This window comes from Hyperoodon ampullatus, assembly GCF_949752795.1.
Source record: "Hyperoodon ampullatus genome assembly, chromosome: 3".
In the NCBI taxonomy this organism is placed as follows: domain Eukaryota; kingdom Metazoa; phylum Chordata; class Mammalia; order Artiodactyla; family Ziphiidae; genus Hyperoodon; species Hyperoodon ampullatus.
This window is the reverse complement of record NC_136916.1, coordinates 20713918-20738648: the sequence shown is the minus strand read 5'-3', so window position 1 is coordinate 20738648 and position 24731 is coordinate 20713918. Positions and strand designations below refer to the sequence as shown.

The 24731-nt window shown below is 45.7% G+C and overlaps 1 long non-coding RNA gene across 1 annotated transcript; it reads right to left on the bottom strand.

The window, feature by feature from the left end:
• Positions 1-1119: 1119 nt before the first annotated feature.
• LOC307049436 lies at positions 1120-23777 on the bottom strand. The gene is made up of 4 exons (XR_013810757.1): positions 23575-23777; positions 22929-23045; positions 20965-21050; positions 1120-1311 (listed from the first exon to the last, which is right to left on the bottom strand). It is a non-coding gene; the product is annotated as an uncharacterized lncRNA (long non-coding RNA).
• Between the last annotated feature and the right edge of the window lie 954 nt (positions 23778-24731).

Genomic DNA, 24731 nt, shown 5'->3' with positions numbered 1-24731 from the left:
CACCAATACACATTATGATTAAATTGTCAAAAGTCAAAGACAAAAAAGATTTTTTAAAGCAGCAAGAAAAAAGAAAGAAGTTACATACAAGAGAACCCCATAGGACTACCAACAGATTTTCTTAGCAGAAACTTTTCAGGCCAGAAGAGAATGGGATGACATATTCAGAATTTTGAAAGAAAAAAACTGTCAACCAAGAATACTGTCCCTCATAAATGAAGGATAGATAAAGACTTTCCCAAAAACAAACAAAAGCTGAGGGAATTCATCACCACTAGACCTGCCTTATAAGAAATGCTAATGGAATTATTTGAGTGGAAATAAAAGAACACTAGTTAACATCATAAAGACATAAGGCAGTGTAAAACTCACTGGTAATAGTAAATATATAGTCAAAGTTAGATTTTGTAATCAAAAAATAGTGGTACATAATTCACTTACAACTCTAAAAGTTAAAAAAAATAGTAAAAATAACCAAAACTACAATGATCTGTTCTTAGTTACACAATATAAAATATATGTAAACTGTAACATCAATAACCTAAAATGTGAGGGAGAGAAATAAAAGTGTAAAGCATAGGAATTCTACTGAAGCTATGTTACAAGTTTAAATTTGGGTATTATAATTTTAAGATATTTTATGTAAGCATCATGGTAACCATAAGTGAAAAAACCTGTAGTAATTACACAAAAGAACGTGACAAAGAAGTCAAAGCATAGTGATACCACAAGACATCAAAACGCAAAAAAAGACAGCAGGATAAGAAACAAGGAACAATGGACTTACAAAACAACCAGAAAACAATTAATAAAATGGCAAGAGTGAGTCCTTACTTATCAATAATTATTTTAAATGTAAATGGATTAAATTCTCCACTCAAAAGACACAGAATGGCTGAATGGATAAAAATAAATAAAAAACAAGATCCAATGATATGCTGCCACAACAGACTCACTTTAGCCTTAAAGACACACAGAGACTGAGAGTGATTGGATAGAAAAAGATATTTCAAGCAAAGCATAAGCAAACCAAACCAAAAAAGGGTAACTACAGTTTTATCAGACAAAATAGACTTTATTTATTTATTTATTTATTTATTTTTGCAGTATGTGGGCCTCTCACTGTTGTGGCCTCTCCCGTTGCGGAGCACAGGCTCCGGATGCGCAGGCTCAGCGGCCATGGCTCACGGGCCCAGCCGCTCCGCGGCATGTGGGATCCTCCCAGACCAGGGCACGAACCCGTGTCCCCTGCATCGGCAGGCGGACTTTCAACCACTGCGCCACCAGGGAAGCCCCAAAATAGACTTTAAACTGAAAATAGTAAAAAGAGACAAAGAAGGCCATTATATAATGATAAAGGGGTCAATACATCAAGAAGATATAACAACTAAATATTTATGCACCCAACACCACAGCACTTAAATATATAAAGCAAAAACTGTAGAAGAGCTAAAAGAAAATGTATGGCAATACAATAATAGTTGGGGACTTTAAATACCCTACTCTTAAAAATGAATAGATTATCCAGACAGAGAATCAATAAGGAACCAGTGAATTTGAACACTATAGACCAAATGGACCTAACAGACATATACAGGACATTCCATCCTACAAAGCAGAATACACATTCTTCTCAAGTGCACATGGAACATATTCTAGGATAAACTACATGTTAGGCCACAAACTAAGTCTTAGCAAATTCGAGAACACCGAAATCATACCAAGTATCTTCTCTGACCACAGTGGTATGAAACTAGAAATGAATAACAAGAGAAAAACTGAAAATTTCATAAAAACATGGAAATTAAATAACACTCTTCTAAACAACCAATAGATCAAAGAAGAAATTAAAGGTGAAATTTAAAAGTATCTTGAGGTAAACAAAAACGGAGACACAACGTATCAAAACTTATGGGATGCAGCAAAAGCAGTTCTAAAACAGAATTTCCTAGCAATAAATGTCTATATTAAGAAGCAAGAAGGATCCCAAATAAACAACCTAACTCTATGCCTTAAGGAACTAGAAGAAGAACAAACTGAGCCAAAAGTTAGCAAAAGGAAGGAAATAATCAAGACTAGAGCAGAAATAAATGAAATAACAGGAAAACAATCGAAAAGATTAACCAAACTAAGAATTGGTTCTTTGAAAAATAAACAAAGTGGACAAACTTTTAACTAGACTACTCAAGGAAAAAAGAGAGGACCCACGCAAGAAAATTAGAAATGAGAAAGGACAAGACTTCCCTGGTGGTCCAGCAGTTAAGAATCCGCCTTCCAATGCAAGGGACGTGGGTTCAATCCCTGGTTGGGTAACTAAGATCCCACATGCTGTGGGGCAACTAAGCCCACGTGCCACAGCTACAGAACCCATGCACTCTGGAGTCCACCTGCTACAACTAGAGTGCCCACATGCTGCAACTAGAGAGAAGCCCGCATGCCGCAAAAAACAGCCCGTGCGCCACAACGAAAGATCCCACATGCCGCAACTAAGACCTGACAGAGCCAAAAATAAATTTAAAAAAAATTTTTTAAAAAGGAAATGAAAAAGGAGACATTACAACTGATACCACAAAAATACAAAGGATCATAAGAGGTTACTATGAACAACTATATGCTAGCAAACTGGCCAACCTAGAAGAAATAGAAAAATTCTTAGAAACATACAAACTACGAGTTTGATTCAGGAAGAAATAGAAAGTCTGAATAGGCCAATTACTAATAAGGAGATTGAATCAGTAATCAAAAATACCCCAGTGAAGAAAGTCCAGAACCAGATGGCTTCACTGGTGAATTTTACCAGACATTTAAAGAAGGCTTCAGCCAATCCTTCTCAAACTCTTCCAAAAAACCAAAGAGGAGGGAACACTCCCAAACTCATTTTACAAAGGCAGCATTACCCTCATACCAAAGCTAGAAAGGACACTACCAGAAAACAACACACCAATATCCTTCATGAATATAGATGCAAAAATTCTCAATAAAATAATATCAAATCAAAAAGCACATAAAAAGGATCATTCACCATGATCAAGAGGGTTTTATACCTGAGATGAAAGGATGGTTCAACACACACAAATCAATGTGATACCATATTACTAGAATGAAAGAAAAAATCACATGATCATCTCAATAAATGTAGAAAAAGCATTTGACAAAATTCAACATCCATTAATGATAAAAATTCTTAACAAATTAGGAATAGAAGGAATGTACCTCAACATAATAAAGGCCATATATGATAATCCCACAGCTAACATCATATTCCATGGTGAAAGATTGAAAGTTTTACCTCTAAGAACAGAAACATGACAAGGATTCCCACTCTCACCACTCCTACCCAACATAGTACTAGAAGTTCTTGCCAGAGTAATCAGGCAAGAAAAAGAAATATGAGGCATCAAAATTGGAAAGGAAGAAGTAAAACTGTGTCTATTTTCAGACAACATGATTTTATATCTAGAAAATCCTAAAGACTCCACCAAAAAAACCTGTTATATCTAGTCAACAAATGCGGTAAAGTTGCAGGATACAAAATTAGCATGCAAAAGTCATGTAGCATTTCTATAACATCAAATTATCTGAAAAAGGAATAAAACAATACTATTTACAATAGCACTGGAGACAATAAAATACTTAGGAATAAATTTAACCAAGGAGGTGAAAGATCTAAAATCCAAAAACTACAAGACACTGATGAAAGACATCAAAGATAACACAAATAAATGGATATAGATCCCATGTTCACGGATTGGAAAAATTAATATTGTTAAAGTGTCAATACCACCAAAAGCCATCAACAGAGTCAATGCAATCCCTATCAATATTCCAATGGCATTTTTTAGAGAAGTAGAAAAAACAATCCTAAAATTTATATGGAACTAAAAAGACCCTGAATAGCCAAAGCCATCCTGAGAAAGAAAAACAAAACAGGAGGCATCACACTTTCTGATTCCAAGCTATCCTATAAAGCTATAGTAATCAAAGCAGTATGGTACTGGCATATAAACAGACAAATAAATAAATGGAACAGAATCAAGAGCCCAGAAATAAACCCAAGCATATACAGTCAACTAATATTTGACAAGGGAGCCAAGAATACTCAATGGAGAAAACACAGTCTTGTCAATAAATGGTGCTGGGAAAATTGGATAGTCACATGTAAAAGCGTGAAACTAGACCCCTATCTTATACAATACACCAAAATTAACTCAAAATGGATTAAAGACTTAAATGTAAGATGTGAAACCACGAAACGCCTAGAAGAAAACATAGAGAAAAAGCTCCTTGACATGGATCATGGATCCAAGGATCATGATTTTTTAGATATGACACATAAAGCAAAAGGAACAAAATCAAAAATAAGTAAGTGGGATTATATCAAACTGAAAAGCTTCTGCACAGTGAAAGAAACCATCCACAAAATTAAAAGACAATCTACAGAATGGGGAAAAACATTTGTGAACCACACATCTGATAAGGGGTTAATATCCAAAATATATAACCAACTTATACAACTCAACAGCACAAAAACCAATAATCCAATTTTTAAAATGGGCAAGAGGCCTGAACATTTTTCCAAATACAATATATGAATGGCCAACAGGTACATGAAAAAACATCATTAGTCATTAGGGAAACACAAATCAAAACCACAATATCGACTCCTGCCTGTTCGAATGGCAATTATAAAAAGACAAGAAATAATAAATGCTTGATGAGGATGTGGAGAAAAGGGAACCCTTGTGCACTATAAACTGGTACATGTGGAAAACAGTATGGAGGATTCTCAAAAACTTAAAAATAGAACTACCATATGATGCAGCAATTTCACTTCAAGGAATATATCCAGAAGAAATGAAAACACTAACTCAAAATGATATCTGGGGACTTCCCTGGTGGCACAGTGGTTAAGAATCCGCCTGCCAATGCAGGGGACACGGGTTTGAGCCCTGGTCCGGAAAGATCCCACATGCCGTGAAGCAACTAAGCCCGTGCCCCACAGCTGCTGAGCCTGCGCTCTAGAGCCCGCAAGCCACAACTGCTGAGCCCCCGTGCCACAACTACTGAAGGCTGTGCGCCTGGGGCCCGTGCTCTGCAACAAGAGAAGCCAACGCGGTGAGAAGCCCACGCACCGCAACGAAGAGTAGCCCCTGCTCGCCGCAACTAGAGAAAGCCTGCGCACAGCAACAAAGACCCAACGCAGCCAAAAACAAATAAATAAATTTATTTATTTAAAAAATGATATCTGCACCCCTATGTTCACAGCAGCATTATTTACAATAACAAGACATGGAAACATCAACGGCTGAATGGATAAAGAAGTTGTGATATACATACATACATACACACACACACACACACACACACACCATGAAATATTATTCAGTTATAAAAAAATGAAAAAATCCTGCCATTTGCAATAACACGGATGGACATTGAGGGCATTATGTTAAGTGAAATAAGGCACACAGAGAAAGACAAATACTGTATGATCTCACTTTTGGAATAAAACAAAAACACCATTCATAAAAGAGATCAGATCTGTGGTTACCAGAGGTGGGAGCAGGGAGGGGGAGATGATAGTCAAAAGGTATAAACTTCCAGTTGTCAGAAAACTAAGTTTGAGGGATGTAACATACACATGGTGACCATCATAGTTAACACAGCTGTATGGAATAAATGGAAATTGTTGACAATAAATCCTAACAGTTCCCATAATAACGAGAAAAAAAGGGTTTTTTTGCTCCTTTTTATTGTACCTATATGACATGATGGACGCTAACTAATCTTACTATAGTAATCATTTCACAATGTATAGAAGTTGAACAATTATGCTATACACCTTAAACTTATACAGTGATGTATGTCAATTATATCTCAGTAAAACTGAGGGTAAAAAAAGAATGTGATAAATATAAATATATAATATTCACATACGTTATTACAATAGTCCAGTTTAAAATTTGGATAATTCATTAAGTTACAATGTGGTATGAATTTGGAAAAACGGATCTAAAGCAATGTTTTCCAAATTACACTGCACAGACATTAACCTGCAAGATAAGTAATCTATGGGAAACAATAGGGTTTGGTAGCTGAGATGGTGTGAGAAATGCTGTTAACTACAGCCTCCTCTTGGAAATTCACAATGTGTATTAACATATGAAAAGATCCAAGAAGCAAAGATCCACCTATTAAAACTTGCTTAACCCAGTGTTTATTAAATAGGGCATTCATTCTTAAAACTCTGTATCATATAATACCTATTAAACTGAGGGAAAATATAGTGTGATGTCATAGGTTCAAATCATGTCAGGTTAAGCGCATGGCCTTTGGAACAATACTGCCTGCATTTGAATCCTAGCTAGCGCTCCCACTTATTAGCTATTAGTTTCTTCATCTATAAAATGGATAATAATAATACCTACCTACATGCAAAGTATTTACAGCAGCACTGACAACACTATAAGCACTATATAATGTTGATTAACATCCAGCAGAATGAGTGTTCTAAGACACACTTGGAGAAACACTGGTAGAGAATCGAGCCCTTTAGAATTCTGGGGCTCGTGTCCCTCCATGGGAAGATTACCAACTCGCTGGAAACAGGGCTATATAATTATGACACAGTATGTTACGTACTGAACAAGGAGCAAGTGAGGACTCTGGAACCGAGAGTAGGGACGGAATAACATTTCTAATGGTGAGGGACGTTTCAGGAGAGAATCCACAGCCAAATCGACAGACATCCTAAAATGCGTGTAGGATTTCACCAAGCAGAGAGGTGGAGAATGATAGCAGCCAAGCCCGGGCCTGGCTGGGAATCTGTAAGCAGCCTGATCTGACGAGAGTGCAACCTAAGTTGGAAGACGGGGAACGCACTGGAAATGAGGTTGACATTAGATTGTTAACAGTCCTGTATTCCAAACTAAGGACCTTGAGGTTTCTTCCACAGGAATTAAGGAGCACAAATGTTAAAAACAACCAATCAACCAGGGAAGGATCAGAGGATCAGTGTGGGAAGTGAGCTGAAGAGGAAAAGACTAGGCACAAGGATAGAGAATAGTTCAGGTAAGTGGAGAAGAAAAGAGCAGTCAGACTAGAGGACGGGGAAAACAGGTTTAAAGGTACTTCAAACCTAGCAAAATACTGGGCGTGACGTTTAGAGAAAGTTTAGACATGGCAAAAAAAAAAGAAGAAGAAGAAGAAAGAAAGAAAATAATTAGGTGTGAGGGATGAAAAGGCCAAAGGTGGTGGCAATATCCCTGAGATGGACTCAGGAGGAGAAGCATACCCTGGGAGGGGCTGTGGGTTATCAAGCAGGTTCATGTCATGCTCAAATCTCTCCTGGTCTTGATCTCAGGAGGCAAGGCCAGAGACAGATGTGGGAGACATGAATCTGGGCGGTCATTAGTTAAGGGGATGGTTGGGCTCACCCTACAAGAGCATCAAAAGGAGGGAAAGGGGCCTGTCCTGTGTCAACTGAAAAATAATACACAACCTAAAAGTTGAGAGTTATGTTTTATTTGGCGGACAAAACTGAGGACTTAAGCTCGGGACACAACCTCTCAGATAGCTCTGAGGGACTGCTCCAAAGAGGTAAAGGAGGAGCCAGGGTATATAGGAGTTTTCACAACAAAGACCAGGTGTCGGAACATCAAAAGATTGCTGTTAATTAAAGAAAACCAGATATCTCAAGTTAAGGAAGTTAGCGCTTTTCTGTGTATGGGAAGACGCAAGAGTCTGGGCTCACTGAAATCATTCCTTTGATGTGCACCTCAGCTATCCGGGGCCAGTGTCCTGTGTTTTCTCATCCTGAGTCTCCTCAGGGTGCATAGCTGCGGGTGGCTGCAGTGTGATGGCTTGATGGCTGTAGCATCCTTTGTTTACTAATATAGCAGGCAACATTTTTTCATTGACACCTGAATAAGATGCAGGGGTTTTATTTCTCCTGTCCCCAAGAGGAGATCACCGTGGGGACTCCAGGAAAGCTGGGATGTAACGTCTTGAGGCTATATTCCAATCAAAGCCCATTTGCCTTGGCCGCCTTCCTCCTCTCCACAATTGATGACAGAAGCCTGGGATTTCTAACAGGTGGAGCCAGTTCCCTCCTCCCTCTTCCACGCGGGCCAGGGGACTGTCGAGCTCCACACTCAACCATGAAACTCTACGCTTGAAATGGCTACTTGACACAGGAAAACAGTGACATAGCTAAATGTATAAGCCTAGACATTTTCAACATTTATTTCATTACCAGCTATCGTGCTCAGAACCCTCACCTTACCCCTGACACCCTTCAACACCCTTATCCCATCCTTGGCTTAAGTGGACACCCGAGCTTCACTTGGGGGTAAGGCAGAAGTTCAGGATGGGTTAAGGGTCAGCAGTGTCTGATATGCACATTACCTGGTAATAAAAAAAAAAGAAAAAACTTCATTTTTTCCTTTTTGCCATGCCTATGTCAAAACGGCTGCCTCAAAACCAGCACAAGAAAATGTCCTACCTGGAGCCATGATTCTACCCACACCTGGACCAGCCGAGATCTCTAGTAGGAGGAGCTCATCTGACCAGCTGCCTTCCCTCTCTGACAGCTGAAAACTGTACCAAATGCACATCAATCACGTCCCTCACTGTGTGAAGGACCCATTCTCTTCCTGCTGACTTTCCACTTTGAGGCTAATCACCCCAGCCAAGAATAGACATCTGCGGCAGTGTGACCCTGAAAGTCCACAGGGTCACGGCTTGTCGTTTTGCCCGCAGGCTCTGAGCACCCAGACATCTCTCTGCCAACTGCTGGAGACACTAGAGCATCACCCTGTACCAGGAGCAGGGCCCAGACCAGCGCCACCACACTCCTCTCGGGCTGCACCTGCCATCTGCTCTGATCCCCCCCAGCGGGGAAGGGCTCCCTGCTCCAAAAACCTGCTCCCTAACAAGCTCCACTTAGAACCTGAAGCCTTGCATTCCACAATTCGATACAAGGTGAAAAGGCAACGATCCTGGAAGCGGTTCCACAACAACGCACGGTTCCACCTGGAAGCATGAATGGCCCTTCTCTGTGAGGTGATGTAATCGAATAGGATGGAGAGCCCGAGCGCAGGAGGAGCGAGGATGTGGCCGGGGGGCGCGGAAGACGAATCGCTTCTGCCCAAAATGCGACCTTGGGCGCCTCGGCTATGTGCCGGGCATTGCACTATATTGGTTCTATACACATTATCTCATCTCATCCTCAGAGGGACCCAACGACGGGGGCATTACTGTTTCCATTTTAGAGGGAAGCAAACAGTTTCAGGTGTTATGTGTTCGTTTAAGCCCAAACAGCCAGCAAACGGCGCAATAGTTCGGTTCCGTGGTTTCCCTGATTACCATCTTGGCGCACAGGTGATAGAAGCCCTCAGGAGGATCAGGAGGGCGAGGACGCTTCATCCCCTGGTGGCTACAGGGGCACAGTCCACTGTCAAGTGCAATGGAAACAGGGCTCTGCTATATGCAGGGGGCGGGAGGAGATGCTCCCGCCCTGTCGTGTATCTGCCAGCCCAGGCCCAGGGGTCACTAGACCGCAGCCTTGAACACCGCAAGCGACAACGTGGAGACGGAGACACCCTCCCGGCGTCCCGGCCTCCGCAGGCCAGCATGGTCCCCACAGCAACCCCAAACAGGCAGGGCAAACGTCCCGGACCATGAATTCGGGTGCGCAAGACCCATTATTGGTCTTCCCGCTCCCAACCTCTCATTTGGCCCTTGTTTTCACCTTGAATATCATCAGTTTCAGGTTTTCTAGGTAGACGCGTATATTAGGTTGTGTTTGCGCCGCTTTGCTCAGGCTCTACAGGCCGGGTCGGCTTACCTGGTGGTAGGCCAGGAGTAAACTCCGCGCAGGCAGCCTCCTTCCCCGTCCGCGGGAGCCGGTCCTTGACCTCGCCCTTCAACAGTAACCCCGGCTCGGTAGTGTAGGTCCCACCGTGCCTGGGGCCAACCCTGGAGACAGCACTCACCTCCTTCCCGGTGCGCTCACCCGCAGGGCCGTGAGGAACCCTGGGACATCGGGTCTCTGGCGCATGGCACTCTGGGAGGGGACGGGGGCGGGGTGGGGAGTGGGCGGGGCCGACACGGGCCACGCCTTCGTCCCGGTTTCCAAGCCGCAGCTGCTGCTGGGTACCCCAGGGTATCTGAAGGCGCTGTAGCTCTGTGTGGAACGCAGGGAGGCGCGGGAAACAGCTGCAGGCACTATTGTCTCTTTCCTCCCTGGATCCAGCCCTCTGTTCTTTCCCCCGGACAGTTTTCATCTTCCTGGTGTTTCTGTTTTATACTAAACCACAGTTTTTAAACTTAAAAGCCAAGCATGTTACTTTCATTCTTTGATTTCACTTTCCTTTGGGATAGCGTTGCCAGAGAAAATACAAAACACCTATTACATCTGAATTTCAGATAAATGTCAAATAAATTTTTAGTGCAAGTATATCCCAAATATTGCATAGAATATACTTATACTAAAAAGTATTTGTCATTTATCTGATTCAGATTGAACTGGGTATCCTGTATATTTACTTGCTAAGTCTGGCAACCCTATTTTGGGAAAGGCCTGTTTTCTGTTACCCTCCATCAGTGTAGTGCCATGGGGTACCAGGTGCACGTGTGTCTTTGTGAGAAGCAAGATCATGTTAATATTTCACAATATCATCTTCCCACACAAATAGAAATGCACACAATAGGGACATTTTATCTGCAGGATACTGTGAAGAATTTACTTGGAACAAACAAAACCGTCATGCCCTATATAAGTTAGGAAGTGCAAGTACAGTTACCGCAACCTGCTCTCTTGTAACTGTGTTTCAGTCACGGACATTCAGACCATGCAGACACAAGGGAATTCAACCAAATAAAAGTCAGCAAAGCTCCAATGCTCCCAGGTCATACACATACACACTGTGCTTGTTGAAGCAAGCAGAATCGCAGAGTGCTCTGAAGTCAGGTGTTTCCTCTTTGTGTGAACCTGGACAAGCTACTTCTCCCTACACCTGAGTCAAGGGCGTGGCATGAAAATAAACACACTACAATATTAACCCTGATGGTCAGAATTGCTGACTGAACTGAAGTAGTGGATGTGACACTTTACAAGCAATTTAAATCCACTGAGACAAAAGAATTTACTGTGCTTACTCACCTTTCTCAGCAATGTCCGAGTGAGAGAAGGTGACTAAGTTGGGACATTTCTAACAGGTCATTCATAATCACAAAGAGCTGGTGCTCGAGGATGTCTGGGTTCAGCCTCCTGTCTTTTGCCCACCACACCCCTTAGTTCTAGAGGAGCCTCTGCCCTAGGACTTGGGATGGGCATCCAGGAAGAAAAGAGGGGCTCTGAAGGAAGAAACAGGAAACCTAAAAGACATGATGTGCTTTTTCCAAAGACACACCCAGAGCCAACCTTACCCAACCATCTCAGACCCTCCTGTCACTCCTGCATCTTCCCTCCACCAGCGTGATTAATATTCCTTCCATTTCACACTCCACCCTCGGGATCCAAGTTGCCATAGTCACAAGCAGCTGCCTCCTGTGTGATAACACTGTGACGGCTCACAGGCTAACCTGGACTCCAAAGCCATCTTCACCCTCTTTCTCCTTTCTTTTTAAGTGTGTGTGTGTATGTGTGTGTGTATACTCGCACATACGCCCATGTGCAAGAATTTTTTTTTAATAAATTTATTTATTTTTGGCTGTGTTGGGTCCTTGTTGCTGCACACAGGCTTTCTCTAGTTGCGTCGAGCGGGGGCTACTCTTTGGTGCAGTGTGCGAGTTTCTCATTGCAGTGGCTTCTCTTGTTGCGGAGCACGAGCTCTAGGCAAGTGGGCTTTAGTAGTTGTGGCACGCAGGCTCAGTAGTTATGGCTCACGGGCTTAGTTGCTCCATGGCATGTGGGATCTTCCTGGACCAGGGATCAAACCTGTGTCCCCTGCATTCGCAGGTGGATTCTTAACCACTGTGCCAGCAGGGAATTCCCTGTGCAAGAATTTGAGGAAGAAAAAAACTTTGGCCTTGAGACAAAGGTTGATTTTTCTTGGGCTTTCTTTGCCTGTATTGCTGACGTAACCAGGGACCATCCTAGGTTTAAGTCTATCGTGCTCCAGAAGAGACTCACACAAGAAATGGCCTTCACATCCCACCCTGGGCTTTAGACCTGACTTAAGGTCCCCTGGGCAGTAAAGGACAACAGCAGGATATTTTTTAAATCTGTCATCACCTAGGGCCTCTTTGGCTCTTTCGACAGAGAGTCACCGGGTGAAGGTGCCCCATGTCCCCTCTCAGCCCACGTTCTTCCCCACAGAAGAAGAAAATAGACACAGGTCACCTGGAGGACTCTTCAGGGTCAGAAATATCCCTTTTCATTCCATTGTCTCTGGAGCAACAGATGCTCTAAAATGGGCATAACTAATAAACATCTTTACACATCTTCCCTCATTATCAGAATATTCTTTAGTGGTGTTACCACGATGATCCAAACAATCCGTGAATGAAGCTCTTCTTGAGTTTCTTGTGTGTGCCCAGCCTTATTCTAGGAATTGTAGGCTGATACATGGAGCAGGAATAGCGCCTGCCTTCAAGGAGCTTACAACACTGGACGGTCCCACGCAGGCATCCGCATGTGGAAATTGATCTAGTTAGTGGGGGGAGGGGCTTCCACCACCCCAGCCCCACCATTTCAGCCACCTTGTGTCCCAGCAGATTGCAGCTTGTGATGGCTGGGGCAGTAAGGTCATCAGTCAAAGAGGGCTCTGGGCAGTGGAGCACTTGACCTTGGGAATAGAGTGGAATGGAGGGAGATCTTAGGGGACCCGCACCCTGAGCCTCCATGTGCCATATTGATTTCCACTGCACTTCTTCTGAGGCATAAATTGCTCTAATTCTCCTTTCTTCCGCCCCTGAGCTTCTCTTCATTTCTCCCAGAGGATGCTGAACTTCCAATTCAGGTTTAGAAGGCAGGAATGGGGCAAACAAAGGAGGAAAACTTATTTCAAGTCCTGTTTTGTTTCTAACAAGACTCTTGACTTGAAAGAGCTCCAAGTATTGGGGTGGGGGGCGGTGAAGGGGAGGGATAAGTATAAGGAGACCCAAGGTGGTGAAGCATCCTTCTTGCTCGGAACTATAGGAAACGTCCAGGTCAAAAGCAAAGCCAGCCCTGGGGGCGCAGTGGTTGAGAATCCGCCCGCCAATGCAGGGGACACGGGTTCGAGCCCTGGTCTGGGAAGATCCCACATGCCGCAGAGCAACTAAGCCCGTGAGCCACAACTACTGAGCCTGCGCGTCTGGAGCCTGTGCTCTGCAACGGGAGAGGCCGTGACAGTGAGAGGCCCGCGCACCGCGATGAAGAGTGGCCCCCGCTCTCCGCAACTGGAGAAAGCCCTCGCACAGAAACAAAGACCCAACACAGCCAAAAATAAATAAATATAATAAATTTATTTTTTAAAAAAAGCAAAGCCAGTTTGGAAGGATGAGCAGAAAAACCACAAGACAAAAAGCAGCAGCAGTCAACCTTCCTTAAGCAAATGTTAAATACACTTATTATAGCAACAAATAATAATGCAGTATGGAGTGTACATGGTGTAAACACCTTGAACACAATTCTAATTTTCTCTTTGCTTCAAGAGCCACAGATTGTTATGGCAACAAAACAGAAAAAGAGATCACAGTATTAATTTGATATCTCGGCTTCATTTGTTCCACATTTGCAATACAACACATGCATGATAAACAACCCGGGGCTGAGCCAAAGCAGAGGAAACACTAAAACCACAGAAGGGCACCGTGGAGCACCCTCTCAGCCTTGACTTTTGTCAAATAAAAAATAAATAATAATTTTCTACAAAGAATAGCAGTTCGGTTGCCCACATAATTTGCTATTTGATTGAGAAGCAGATAGTTCTGTTCTTGCCAGCCTGATGATAAAAGGGAAAATGGGAACAGGCAGCAGAGGGTCATTCAGGAAGATCTCTACCACCAGTCCGGAGCTGAGGAAGCTTGGCTGGCCTGGCTCTTAGCTCTCCACGTGCCGGGACCCCCCTTGCACACCTCCCTACCCCCACCCAGGTCACTTTTTACTTTGCAGCCAGAGTGATCTTCTCAGAACAAAAATCTGATTCTTTGATGTGGAGAAAAAGGAAGTCTCATAAATTGCTGGTGGGAGTATAAACTGGTAGCATCTTCCTTGGATAGAACCTTGGCAATATCTAGTAAAGTCGAATATTCTCATGACCTATGACCCTTCTTGAGTATAGAACTTTCAATATTAGATGCTTTTGCCCATGTCTCCAAGGACACATGCCCAAGACTGGTCATTCCAGTATTGTCTACAGCAGAAAAAAATTAGAAACAACTTAAATGTCCATCAACAAGAGAGTAGGTAAATTATGGATATGTAGTCATAAAATGGATTACTCTTCAGTTATTTCAAACAAATGACCTAGAACCATATCTTCAATGTGTATGTATGATATCATTTACACAAAGCTTAAAAACTTGTAAAAAAAAATACCATATAAAGTATATGGATCTACAAATACGTGATTAAAAAAAGAAATACAACAACATGAGAGATCACGCTGGTTTAGATTTGACAGTTGGAGAAGGTTTTCTGAGGAAATATGCTTGAGTGACAGGAAAGGGTCCAGTGCTGAGACAGGGGTGGGAGCCCAGGGTTCTACACAGCCTGGGGTTTAAGAGGCTTCCTGGAATCAAACCCTTCTTTGTCTGCCAGTTAATCACTGTGTGACCCTGGGCAAGTCATATAACCTCTCTGTGCCTCAGTTTCCTCATATGTAAAACTGTAATAATAATAGTACTTACCCCATAGGGCTAAGGTGAGAAATAAATATGTTGATGTGTAAAGTCAGAACAATGCCTGGCACATGCTAACAGCTATATGACGGGGTGCAACTACTTCTTTTCCAGGTAGAAGAAACAGTAAATTCAAAGGCAGAGGGAGGGGGAGAAAGGATGGGCAGAAAAGCGTTGAGTATTCATATAAGAGCAAGAAACTCATGTGAACAGAGCAAAGTGAGCGAGGCAAGGTGGATGGTGGACGGCTCTGAGGTTGGAGATCAAACCCCAGCAGGCCTTAGAGGATAGGGCAGGAAGCTTGGATGTTGCTGCATATGCTACTGCAGAGATGTAAACCATGGAACAATGTGATCCAGTGCGTATACTTGAAAAATATGACTCTCACTCAGCAATAAAAACAAACTGTCAATACTCACAATCATTGGATGAATCTCCAGGGAATTCTTCAAAGTGAAAAAACCAATCCCAAAACGTTATACACTGTATGATTGCATTTCTACAACACTGTTGAAATGATAACAGATGAGGGGTTGCCAGTGGTTAAGGAGGGGGTGGGGGAGGGAGGTGGGTGTGGCTGTAAAAGGGCAACACAGGAAGAGTATCTGTACACACATGTTCACAGCAGCATTACTCACAACAGGCAAAAAACGGAAGCAACCCGAGTCCATTGATAGAGGGATGGAGAAATAAAATGTGTATATGCATACAATGGAATATTATTTAGCTTTGAAAAGGGAGGAAATTCTGCAACATGCTACTGCAAGTAGCATGAAGACATTACACTAAGTAAAATAAGCCAGACACAGAAAAAGACAAATACTGTGGATTCCACTTATATGGGGGTATCTAGAGCACTAAAATTCATAGAGACAGAAAGTACAACGGTGGTTACCATGAGAGTGGGGAATGTAGAGTTATTGTTTAATAGGTACAGAGTTTCGGTTTTGCAAAAGGCAAAGAATTCTACGGATGGACGGTTGTGATGGTATCACAACAATTTGAAGGTACCTGATGTTGACTAAATCAATTTATCTAGACCACACATGCCTCATCTATAAAAGGAAAAGATTAAATTAGACCAATAGTAAGAAATGACCAAATCTGTGACTAAAGAGGGCACACACCAAACAATACAAATTGTGAATATTTATGCATTCATTAATTTCTATTATCAATTTTCTACTTACTTATTTCAATAACTCTTTGGTACAAAAAAGATTTAAAGCTATTGGCAACCAACATATAAAATAGAGCAACACGACAAGAATTAGGAGTGGGTGAGAGGGAAGAAACAAAGGCAATGGTAAACAGGAGGAGGAGATAAAATGCTAACAAAAATGAGACTAGAACAAAAAACTAAGTTCTATATCCTTGCTAAAAGCAAGCCCAAAATTGCGCTCTGAGCTGCCTAGAAGCCAATGGGAAAAGGGAAACTTATACAGACCAAAGAGTAAAAGCAAACCAATCACTCAATTAAAATAATAATAATAATAAATAATAATAAAAAACTGGACAGTATACAAAGATAAGACAAGTAAATTCTCTTGAGGATCCTTTCGAGAGAACAATGTTTATTGCAATGATCAATGTCCTCCAAAGCTTCCTTACTGGACACACAGCAATGAGTTCCTTAGGACTTACAGGCTGGTGGCATCACATGAATATGAAACTCAGTAACTCAGGAAGCCAGTGCAATAGCCTTCAGGTATACAGCTCTCTGTGGCTCAGGCTAAATTCAAAGAATTATTTTAGATGATCTAGATGTATGGAAGGACTACATGTCTTTCAGTGATCTTCACTTAATACTGTTTCCAACTAGTTTCTAGATATCAGATAAAAACATTCCTGTCAAATTTTCTTCTTAAATTCATCCCAAATAGTAAAAGGAAAAAAGTCAGACATATGGACTGCATTTTTGATGAAACTAAAGAATCTTTGTAACTTAGAACAAAATGAAGGCAAAAAGCAGATGGAAATGACCAAGCTGGGAGCAGGGATGTCATACCTAAGAGCCTACAGTGGCGAGTTGGGTCCAGAAAAAGCAGATTTGCCGTGAAGCCCAGGAAGCCTCTGGATCTGGAGGCACAGGTGGTGCAGGGGGCGTGGTTGCAGGGAAAGGGAAGAAGTGGAAGCAGGAAGGTCGTTTGAAAGTCAGGAGGGGGAGAGCTCAGATTCCCAGCTCCTGACCCCACCCAGTCCCACAACCATCCCCCAGCAGTGCTAAGAGCTTGAACCAATTCACAGGTGCCAAGCATGAGGAGGGTGGCGATGCGTGGTCCCGCGACCAGACTTAGGGGAATTCATTTAAGGTTTGCACACAGACCGCTGAGACAATTAGCTCCCTGCTCCTTCCCAGTCCCAGAACGCCAGCAAACAGGGTTACACTCCCGGTCAGGAAACTGGAGGAGTCTTCGCTAAAGAAATGGAAACACCCCCAAGAACAGTAAGACCCAAAGATAGGAAAAAGCCTGCGGACCACCCCTTCCTCTTCCAGTACAGCGCCCAAAACAATTAACAAGCCCCACCTGTGCACACAGGGCTCCAATTAATTTCCTGTGTCCACCTCTTAACATGAATGAATTTTCAAGGACCACCAGGCCTGGGAGGAATGTCTTCCATGTGAAGGGGGGACACCAAAACAAACAGAAAAACGAAAGTTGGAGAAAACAATTTCAAGCAATAGAAAGGAAAAAAAGCTGCCTATAAATAATATTCGCAGCTGGATAAGGAAAAATCTAAACAGATGACAAAATAATGCAGTTTTTAACTCCAGGAAAAATAAAAGTTGAACAAGAAATGAAATACTCTCCTGGTACGTTAGTTGACATGGCACTGAACAACACTCACGGGGTCACAATACAAAATGTGGACGAACAAGGACAACAAAAAATGTAATTTAACCAGAGAGGAAAGGAGAAGACAGGTGTCGGAAAGCAAAAATCCTCATCTTCCACAACGCTGACGAATCACGATATAGGATGCTTATGTGATTTAGGAATGGGGCATTAAATGCTAAGACAAAACAGTAAAAAGAATGAAAAGTATGCTTTCAGGAAGAGGACAGGATGGAAACAGGGACCAGAGGATTCTGTTTTTTTCTGATTTGACTTTTTGGCACCATTAGCTGGTTTGACTATGTGCATCAGAGAAAATGAAAGTTGACTTTAAAATTTAATAGCTCTCAGTCACAGGTGAAATGTGTTAAGCGATGGTCCGAGCACATTACATTTCTGAGGCTTCACCTATTTGATGCACCCAGTGAAGCAGTCTTGTGTTATCACAATCAGCGGTGGCCTTGGGCTGAGCACATGCCTTGTAGCACTACGCTACGAGCTCCGTGAAGACAGGAACCGTGCCAATCACGTCCACTTAGCACTGACCACCATACCTGCCAGGCTCAGTAATAATAGCTACTTTGTTGTTGTTTACCTCTTCCCATGTGCCAGTCACCAATTCTAAGCCCTTCACCTGTAGGAAGCCACTTAACCCTGCCAACGCCGAAAAAGACAGACACGACGGTTCTCTCCCACTTAATAGGTGAGCCAACCAAGGACGGCAAAGGCAAGTAATTCATCCAACATTGCCGCCTAGTAAATGGTGAAGCCAAGATTTCATTCCAGTCTGAGACCCTCCCTCTCAATGACTGTGAGCTCAGTAAATCCCTGTGGAGGGAAGACAGCTCAGCCGAAGGCAGGAAGGAAGAAAAATCAACAGGAAGAAAAATGAAGAAGAAAGGTCCCCTCTCCTGAGAAGATAATTTGGAATCTGATACAACACGGAAACATTAAACTTCCACTGGAGAGAGCGGGAATACAGCAACGTTAGCCTGGAGAAACCTGGAGGCACCTCTACTCAAAAGTTGCTTCTAGACTATGAAAACCCAGCACCCACAGACTGGCTGGCTTTGTGCGATGCTGCTTCCTGGCATCCTCTCCAAAATCACCTCGCAGCAAAATGTAGCTGCAGGAAAGAAGGCGACTCACTGCATGAGCAGGCGGCTGGTATGAGCAGGCGCAGGACAGAGAGCCTGACCTTGTGGGACGTGCCATCCAGACCTGAAGACAACCTCTGCATGTGTTGTCCAAGGCTTCCCACTTGAAGGAAGGCATCAACGCACCAGTTATAAAGCGCCACATCTCTGCCCCGCCCCACCCGCTACCCTAAGGCCTTCACAAGCCCAATCCACCCCCCCACCTCACCACCCGCCCCAGGAACCCTCTCGGGCGTTCATACGCGCCATCCTCCAGCCACCGCGGCCGCTTTCCACCTCTCCTGCTCCAGCACCAGCTGCCGCCAAGGTTGCGACGCTTGTGTCAAGGTCACTGCTGCTCACAAACTCCCACTTGTCACTCCCCGGGTGCCGGGCGCTGAGGGACGGTGGCAGGCGATATTCGGTGCTGCTTCTCTGCCCGCAGCTCCCAGGTCCTCCAGCACAGACTCCTCCTGGAACCCATCTCTCACCAGCCGCAGTGCCCACCTTGTCCCCAGCGGCCACCCAGACTCGGCGAAATCACTTCCTCACTTTCTACTGGCAGCCCCCATTCTCGGGATTTCGGCCCAAATCCGTGCGGCATTATTTGCATATAGACCCCACCTGTGTCCCCGCGGCAGGCCTCGTCTCTGAATCTAGCCTGGGATCACGGCCCTCTTTGCTGATTTTTTTCCTCCTTAGTTCCTGGGGCAAAAGACCCCTGGGAATAATTCTAGGAACGATCGGGAGGAAAGGGGAACTGAGGGCAAAAACAGACTCTCCATTTGGGGGAAAAGGGGCTTCTGCCCGGCTGAATCTGCCAGAGAACACTTCAGGGAAAATGTCAGACATAACAACCTCAGAGGAGGATGGGATCTGGAAGGTAGCAGCCCGGGGCCTTCCAGGAAGGCGGGGTCCAAGGCGGGGGTGCGACAGAGCATGTGGTACCCCAGTGCTCAGAAGTGGGGAAACTGAGCCAGAGGGACGTGTGGGAAAGAATGAGACAAGCCTCCAGATCTTAGACCTTGAATGGCAGGTCAAACAGCTTGAAGTTAAACAAAACACCAATCCTAGGAACCTCTCCTACAGCTCTGTTCACACATATCCTGTGGCAGAGGGACTCCAAGGATGCTCACATGCCTTTCCAACCACCTTCTCCCTTGCCTTCCTCTACACTTGAGCCTATAAAATAAATCCATTTCCAGCCTCCTTTAAGGCTCAGATTTGTTGCGTGACACAGTCTGGCCATTTACATGGAGGTGGGTTCCTGTAGAAGGGTTGCCTTCCATAACCCCCCCAACACACACACACACACACACACACACACACACACACACACACGAACTCACAAGAGCAGAAAGCCCTTGGCTTTCGCCTTTCACCTTCACTCTTCCTCCTTCCTTGCTGAAATATAGAAGATCCTGGAGCTGCAGCAGCCATCTTTTCACCAGGAGGACCAAAGCCATACACTAGGATGGCAGAACAGGAAGAGACAAGAACATCCTTGAGCAGCCCTGGAAACCTCCAGACTTCCTGTTACATTTAAGAGCAGGAAGGAAGGGGACTTCCCTGGTGGTGCAGTGGATAAGACTCCGCTCGCCCCGTGCAGGGGGCCCAGGTTCAACTCCTGGTCAGGGAACTAAATCCCACATGCATGCCACAACTAAGGAGCCCATGTGTTGCAACTAAGGAGCCCTCCTGCTGCAACTAAGACCCAGTGCAACCAAATAAATAAATATTAATTTAAAAAAAAAGAAGAGAAAGGAAGGAAGAAGCAAGATAGGAGGGAAGAATCTTGTTTAAGCTATTATAATTATATTTCTATTTAATTCATATTTATAATCTATAACTTAGAGGAAAATGCATTCCCAGACACTGGAGGATCATTTGTAATATCATAAAATGGGAACAGTTGCTATGGGAGTGGTAACATAAATTATGAGCCATCTCACTATGGAAAACTACATAGTGGTTAACAAGGATGACGTGAACACACACATATAGAGAGACATGGAAAGATGTCTACAATATATTGCCAAGTAAAACAAACAAATCAGCAGAACAAAATGCAGTTTTGACCCATGTATGTGATTTTAAAAATTATATGTGTGCATGTACCTATATATCTATAAGTGTATAGATAAAAGAAGAACATACACCACCTGTTAGCAATGACTATTCCTGGGCTTGTGGGAAAGCAGGGTTGGGCCGGGGGTGAAAAACGGCTTTTGCTCTTCACTCTATGCTTCTGTGGGGAAAGTAGTTGAAAAGTACAGTGTTAGTTTGTGCCTTTCCCTTTGGGTAATTAAGTTCTAGACTTGCTAAACATGAACAGATGAGTGAAACATCTTGGAAGACCATCCTCTGGATGTCTTTGACTCTAGAATTCCAAATGTCCTGTGTGACCTCCCATCACAGAGAGAGACAGAGGTTGTGTGGAAGGGGGCCCACCGGGACTGCCATGTTGGTGGCATTACTGCTGGGCTTCTGCTCCCTGGAGACCTAGAAATGAAATTCTTGCACCCCAATCAAATAAGCAACTGGGCCACCCAAAGAGTAGACTGTGTGACATCCCGAATCTGCCGAAATGCCCTTGGCCCACTTCAGATGGGGGACTCTCCACAGCCCGAGCGAGTCTGGCCCACACAGCCGGCTGCCCATGCTCCCCGGGGACCCCAGCCCTACCCCCCTCCATTGACCTGGGGTCTGAAGCAAGAGCACCCCATCACTTCCCCACAGCACCAAGAGGTGCTGGTTCAAGGGCACTGGCTTACTTTAGCCTTCTGGGCTCTGCTAAGTGTGGGTCTGCCGAACGCCACTAGCAGGGTGAACGGATGTCACCTGTGAATTACACAGCTGCTGGTAGGGATAACTGCTCTGTAATCTAAACCATCATGGGTGTGAGGGAGACAGCGTTTTCCACAGTGGCTGCGCTGCATGTCTGAGGACGCTCACAAGTCGCAGCGCCCTGTGGACAGAGCACCAGCTGGGCGCATGGTGCCCCACGCTGGCGCGAGCACCGTGGGGTCCAGTGGGGGAGAAAGGATCCACGCACACACGCGTGCAGGGGGCTGACCAAACCCTTCCGAGGCATTAGGTCAGGGGAGTGCAAATTAATAACAGTGCACACAGGGGATGAGAGGCGGGGGGCAGACGATGTCATCTCAAAGATGGCACGAGGGTCTGCTGGAGAAGCACAGGACTCATAGGATGGGTCCCTGCACAGCGCCTTGGAGGCAGGCCTGCCTCCGGGTAACCGCTGGCAGCCTGGCGCTCACTGGAGAACAAGGGGGACCACACAGTCCTCTCCTACCGGGATTCCCGTCTCTGGAGCCAAGTCCCACTTCAGTCCAACCCTCCTGCTGCTCCACATTCCCCAGCCACCCCCTGTGGGCCCAGCCCCGAGCCGGGCAGACGCAGATGGCAGCTTGGGGCTGAGCCCGGCGGGGGCCACAGTGAGGCTGTCACTGGCTGAGCAGCTGCCGGGGCCGGGGAGCAGGGGAGGGACGGCTACACCACGAACAACTGGGCCTGTGGACGGTGAGCTGGGCGGGGAAGGCTGCACACAGAAGCATCCCTCCCCATCTTCCAGTCCACCGGGGTGGTGGTCGGAGCCCGGGCTGCCATCCTCCCATCTGTTGCTGGGGCTTGGTACCAAGACCAAGGTCCCCCCTCTGATGGCAACCTTTGGCTTTTGCAGAGGCTGAAGGGTCCACGGGAAGCATGTGATGGGGTGGGACAGAGGCGCTGGGGGCACTAGTTGAGGACATAAGCATAGGGGACCACTGCACCTCTTCGTGGTGGTCCCAGAGCCCCCCCAGGAATAACCACCCACCCCCTCTTCCTCCCCAACTCCTACCCCATCTCGCTGACCCGTCTACCCCTGGCACCACCAGCCCCTCTCGGCTCTCCCCTCCCCTTCTCCAGGAGGGTGGGGTGATGCCATTGGCGAGGGGCCCTTGGGGGAGCAGCGGATAGAACTCCCTCACCGTTCTCTCTCATCCTCTGGCCCATCTGCCACCTGCTTTCCCCGCCCACCCACCAAAAGGGTGCTTTTAAAAGGAATCAGCTTAAAAAGGGGGAAAAAACCCCAAACCCTCCCAGTAACAAAGAATCATATAATTACTTTGCAGCTACTTGTCCTTGGTAATTCGACGCTTGTGTTGCTATAATTACACATTCCGTAGAGTTAGAGAGTCACAGTTCTGGGTTGGCCCATCGGTGACATCTGCAGTATTTTCAACTGGAAAAAAAAAAAAGTCGGGGAGGGAGCCTGGCTGATGGAGCTGCAGACCCAGGCATGGAGGGGGAGGGGTGGGAAATGTTGGCCATGGTGCAGGTGAGGCTCTGGGTGGGCGCCAGGGGGAAGGACCGAGCAAGGTTTTCTCTCACGCCTGCTGTGTGCTTGGTCTGATGTATCCAGGAGTGCTCAGGGTCTGTGTGTGAAAACTCACCCCCTTGCCGCACGTGCAGTCCGCTCAGACCCAGGCCCGAGCTCACCTCTGAACCGGCTCTCACCTTCGTCCTCACCTGCACCCCTGCCTCCACTGTCCCCCATGTTCATCTGTTCTCTCAAACCCACAGACGATCTTTTTTTTGGCCATGCCACTCGGCTTACAGGATCTTAGTTCCCCGACCAGGGATGGAACCCGGGCCCCCTCCAGTGGAAGCGCAGAGTCCTAACCACTGCACCACCAGGGAAGTCCCAAGATGATCTTTTTAAAAAGGTGAATCTGATAGCATTCCTTCCTGCCTGGCATTCGCTGACTTACCGTTGCCTTCAAGAGAGCTCCCGCGTGGACCACCGGGAGGTCTGGCTGCCCCTGGGCTCCAGACCCGTGTGAGGCTGTGCTGGGGGTGAGATCCCCGGGGAGCAAGGCTGAGGTGAGAGCAGGCCGCCCCCAACAGGGAAGGCCCGGGTCCAACCTCTCATGGCTGCACCCTGGTCTCTCTCCCCGGTGGGCGCGGGAGCTGCGGCACGTAGCTCTCCGGCGGGACTGGAGACTTAGTCCTTCCAGCCTCGTCTCTTCGAAGTTGGTCCAGTGTTTGAGAACCAAACTCCTAAAGATGGAGAGAGTAACGAGGATGAGGGAGAGAATGGGCTGCCCTTGGCTTCTGAGGCCCGTAAAAGCGACACAAGTGACCCCGTGGTGTGGGAAGCGGGGGTCACACCTCCCCTCCTGCTGGAACCAAGTCAGGCTCGGGAGCCCAGGTATCTCAGGCTACACCGTGTGAAACGATCTGGAGGCAGCAGGCTTTGTTTCCCAGGCATCGCAGAGACGTGCCGGGTAAGCGCTGCTGCGTGTCCCTTGCCAGAAGCTTGCAAAGGTTAAACACACCCCAAATACCAGGGGTCCCTGCAGTTTGGTCCCTTGTAACTGAGCAAACTGCACTGGGACCTCTGTCAACTTCTGCTATGTTGGCACCTGTGCCCCAGGGCAGCCAAGCGGGTCACGGCCAGGTGGGCACCCCCACCCAGCTGCTCAGCCTTCACCTGTGGAGACTGAACATCGTCCAGTCTTGGCTCAGGAGGCCAGGGGCTCTGGGGTGTCCACTGACTTTCTGAACCTATGGAATGCACTCTGTGTCCCCACCCCTACTCCCCGGGGAGTGTGTCGGTGTGGGTGGGAGCAGGAAAGATGGGAAGGGGCAGGTCAACTCCTCAGCACCTCCGCCCTCGCACACCCTGCCCCGCCCTGCAGAGCCTTCCCCCTCGGGCCCCTCCGTCCCCAGCTGGATCCTCCCTCCAACTGCCCTCCCCTCCTCCTTTCCCAGCAAGTGTCTAACAGTCCAGTCTTCTCCGTAAAAGAAAGAAGGTAATAGCTGTCCCTTAGGAACATCCTGTATTAGTCTCCTGTTGCTTCTGTAACACGTCACCACAAACTTGGTGGCTTAAAAACAACAGAAATGTCTCTCTCACAGTCTGGAG